The sequence below is a fragment of the Octodon degus genome, unplaced genomic scaffold (genome assembly GCF_000260255.1).
Source record: "Octodon degus isolate 3935 unplaced genomic scaffold, OctDeg1.0 scaffold00353, whole genome shotgun sequence".
NCBI lineage: Eukaryota > Metazoa > Chordata > Mammalia > Rodentia > Octodontidae > Octodon > Octodon degus.
Genome location: NW_004524929.1, coordinates 532,746 through 537,647, shown reverse-complemented (window position 1 = coordinate 537,647; position 4,902 = coordinate 532,746).

Genomic DNA, 4,902 nt, shown 5'->3' with positions numbered 1-4,902 from the left:
GCATGTAGGGGATAGAATCCTGGCCACTGGGCTCTGCCTAGGCAGGTGCTTTAGTCTGCTGAGCTACTGGTGTAATTTTTTTTTTCAGAACCGGGGATTGAACTCAGGCCCTTGTGCTTGCAAGGGAAGCACTTATCCTACTGAGCCATCTCCCAAGCCCCTTTGGTGTAAAATGTTAATAAACATGTTTATGTATCTGGAAACTGGTTTAAGAAAATATCTGGTTGTCAAAATGACAAGGGGTGGATTGTACAGGTTGATACACTGTGTCACTGACACTTGAGAAGTTTAGAAGTTTAAGTGACTCGGCAGAGAGCCAGGATTTTTAGTTTGTAAACATCCTCATCCTGTGCAAGAGGAGGTCACAGACATTGTGTGAGTTTTATACCCCAGACCCCAGGGTAGCTTGTTTATACTATAAAGAGGGGAGAGAGGCTGGCTAGAAGTGGCAGCTGATGCCCTTCCTTTTGCTTTTCTGCTGCCATGAACTGCTGCTCTTTGCCTTATGCCCCTCTGCCTGGGAGCCAGCCAAGTATAGACTAAAACCTCCACAAACTGTGAGCTAAATAAACCTTTTGTTCCATAATTTTGGTTGTTGGGTATTGTGTCCCAGCAACAAGTGAAAAATAACTGAGACACTGAGCTGGGGAGATAGCTCAGTGGTTTAAGTGCCTGATTTGCAAGCACAAGGTCCTGAGTTTAATCCCAGCACCACAAAAAAAAGTATGATACCAAAACAACACGGTAATATATGCATTTCAGTATTTATTTGGCATACTATGAAAACGTTGGTGCTTTGAATAAACCTGAGAAGCAATTGTTCTCTTCAGATTTTTTGGGGGGAGATAGCTCAGTAGTCTAAGCACCTGCCTGGCAAGCACACAGACCTGCGTTCAATGTGCTCAGGACCTTGAGCTTGCCAGGAAAGCGCTTATTCTACTGAGCTGTCTCCCCAGCTCTTCCTCTTCAGATGTTTAAACAAGGGCAAGGAACTGAAACAGAGGCTTCTTTGCACTTCTGGTTTCAGTCTCTCTCTTTTTTTTTTTTTTTTTTTTTTTTTTTTGCGGAACTGGGAATTGAACTCAGGCCCTTGCACTTGCCAGGGAAGCACTTATTCTACTGAGCCATCTCCCCCCACTGGTTTCAGTCTAAGTAGTGTTTTTTGTTTGTTTGTTTAGGGAAGGGTATATGGGGTGTTTACAGTCTCACTACTAGATCAGACTCATAGTGATTCTCCTGTTTACAGCCTCCCAAGAGCTGGGATTACAGGCATGTGCCACCATGCAAAGTCTCAATTGCTTGCCAGTGTGTCCCCCGGGGGTGGGGCTGGCATGGCAGGCCCGGGGATCGAACTCCTGGCCCCTGAGCCTGCTTGCAGTTGCTTTAATCCACTGAGCTATTTGGCCGTCCCTTAAGTAGTGTGATTAAGAAAGAAATTCCTGATTAAAGGAGATGAGGAAAGGCTGGAGAGATAGCTCAGTAGTCTAAGCACCTGCCTGGCAAGCACACAGACCCAGGTTCGATCCCCACCTGTAATCCCAATGCGCAGGAGGCTGAGACAGGAGGATCACTACGAGTTCAAGCTGTAGTGAGACCCTATACCAAATAAATAAATAAAAGGATTTAAAAAATTTAAAAAAAATAAGAGATGAAGAAGCCAGGTGTGTTTGTGCATACCTAAAATCCCAGCTACTCTAGAGGATGAAGCAGACAAAATACCCATTCAAAACCAGCCTGACCAATTTATGTATTTATTTATTTCAGTACTGGAGATTGAACCCAACACCTTTACTGGGCTTTACCTCTAGTCACTTATCATTTTGTTGAGACAGAGATAGGGATTCAAGCTACTAAACTGCCCAGGCTGGACTTGAATTTCTGATTCTCTTGCCTCATTGTCCCAGAGCCCTGGGATTACAAGAACATGCCACCATGCCTAACTTCTATTTTTACTTTTGAAGAACATCAATACTTTGCTATAGCTGCTGCAGCATTTCACATTCTCAGAATGTGTATAAGGGTAAAATTTCTCCATAACCTTGCCAAATTATTTTATTTCATCTGATACTACCTACCATAATGGGATGAGATGGTATCTCATTGTGGTTTTGGTTTGCATTTCCATTGTTAGTGATACATATCAGTATTTTATGGGTTTTTTAAAAATGTATTTCGTACAGGGTCTCACTATGCAGCTTGGATTTGTAGTGATCCTGTTGCCTCAGCCTGTCCAGTGCTGGGATTACAGACCTGCACCACCATGCCCAGTCTATGCATAAGGTTTTTTTTTTTTTCTTGTGGAACCGGGGATTGAACTCAGGCCCTTGCGCTTGCCAGGCAAGCACTTAGTCTACTGGGCCATCTCCCTGGCCCAATGCATAAGTATTTTTAGGTCCCTAATTATGTGTAGGAAGTTGAAACAGTTTTAAGTGATGTATATACATAAAATTCTTTTTTCTTTTCTTTTTTTTGGTACCAGGGATCAAACTCAGTACCTTGTGTTGGCCAGGCAAGCACTTACTCAACTGAGCTATCTCCCCGGCCCAATAAAATTCTTTAATGTCTAGGATATTTCTCTTGTTCTCTTCAAAATTCTTTAATGTCTAGGATATTTCTCTTGTTCTCTTCTTCATGCAAAGTTTGTTTCTCCACCTAAATTCTACTTCTACAGATTAAAGAGTCAATCAAAACTCCTTTTGGAAGCCTTATGAGCCTGTCTAGAGAAATGCCCCTTTCATTAGAATTTTTTTTTCATTCCACAAATATTTATTTCCTGCTACTATGTATGCTATGAAATTTTTTTTAAAGTTTATTTATTTATTTATTTATTTATTTGTGTGTGTGTGTGTGTGTGTGTGTGTGTGGCCAGCTCAGCTCACCAGGGGGCGGGCTGGCTGGCATGTGGTGCTGGGGAATTGAACTGTGGTCCCTGTGCTTTGCTAAGCTTGTTCTAAGTAGGTGCTTTAGACCCCTGAGCCATCTCACCAGCCCCCTGTATGCTATGAATTTTCATTAGAATTTTTATTGATTTCTCCCTGACTTACAGATTGCTATAAGAAGGCTCATGAGGCTTCCAAATGAAGGAGTTTTGATTGACTCTAGACCTAGGGTACTGGCACTGAGCTATATCCTTATCCCATTTAGAAAACTTGTGAGACAGAATTTTGTTATATTGTAAACCCTGGGCTTGAATCTGCAATCTCTCAGCCTTACTCCTCCAGAGTGCTGGGAGTGTGTATACCATCACACTTCGCTTCAAAACATTTTTCAATGCATATTACTCAATGATTTGTGATTATAATGGGTTCCATCCAGATTTGACAGTTTCTTCAGAAATCTAATTACTGAACATCCTACCTTTAAAGTGATTTAACTGAGCACTATACTGGGGTATCACAAATTAGATCTATTCAATTTTTTAAAATGTTTCCTTTATTTATTTATTTATTTATTTATTTATTTTTATGGTCAGCTCAGCCCACCCTGGGGGCGGGGCTGGCATGGCATGTAGTGCTGGGGATCGAACCAAGGTCCCTGCATGCTTGCCTAAGCTTGCCTAAGCAGGTGCTTTAGACCACTAAGCTATCTTGCCAGCCCTAAAAATTTAAATAGATCTTTTTTAATAGTGTGTGTATAATAGAACAACAGAGCAAGAAATATCACTGTGATGATGTATTCTAACAGTTTCTTAGGATGAAGAAGTTTAGAGTCATTCAAGTGAACTGACTACAGTCACAGAACTAAGTAGGAACAAAACTAGGACTGTGTTATAGTTCAGATCTAAAATATCCCTCCCCCAAACTCCACATATGGAAGTGGGCCCTGTTCATAAGGGCAGGTCACTGAGTGAATGATTTGGATTTTTTTTTTTTTGTATTTTAGTAAGGGTCTACAAGGCCTCAGTGTATAGATCAGACTCGTAGTGGTCTGCCTGTGTTCAGTGTCCCAAAGAGCTGGAATTACAGGTGTATGCCACCATACCCAGTTTCAGTAGCTGTCTCAGCACGCCCTGGGGGCAGGGTCAGCCCCTTCATCTGCCTAAGCAGGTGCTTTAATCCCCTGAGCTATTTGGCTGGCTGAGTGAATAATTTGAAAAGCTATATTCTTAGCCTTTTGGCTTCCTTGCCATAATGGAAGAGAACAGTTTCCTTTACCATGCCACTGTTGGCTTGGAGCCAGCCAACCATAAGGATGGATCCACTGAAGTTGAGCCAGGCTGGGCATGGTGACACATGCCTGTAATTGCAATACTCAGGAGGCTGAGGCAGGAGGCTAGCCTGTGCTAATAGTGAGTTCAAGGACAGCCTGAATTCCATAGTGACTGTCTCAAATGAACTATGAGCCAATATGAACCTCTTCTCCTTTTAAGTTGCAAATGTCAGATATCTTGTCCTTTGGTACTAAGAATGGTGATTGCTATGACTGACAATGTGGTTCAGAAGCCTTTGGAACTGCTTTGTTAAGTTGATGAAATTAATTTGATAGTGAAATTTGTGTGATGCTGGGCTTGAGGGTGCATAATTACTAAATTAGCCCACTGATTGGTTTTGCACAGTTCTGGGTGTGGACAATGGGAAGGCCTACCCAGGGTGTGGATGGTACCAAAAAGTGGGTAGCCTGGAAGACAGAAAAGCAGGGGAGTCTTCTGCCTTGGTGTGTGTTGCCTTCTGCCTGCCATGAACTGTTTCTCCTCTGTGATACTCCTCTGACATGCTGCCCTGCCTTGGAGCCAGTGACTGTGGCATGAATCCTCTGCCAAATATACCTTTCCTTCTATAATTTTGGGTGCCAGGAATCTTGCCTCAGAAATAAGAAAAGAGGGGCCAGGGAGATGGCTCAGTGGAATAAGCGCTTCCCTGACAAGCGCAAGGGCCTGAATTCAATCCCTGGTTCCGCAAAAAA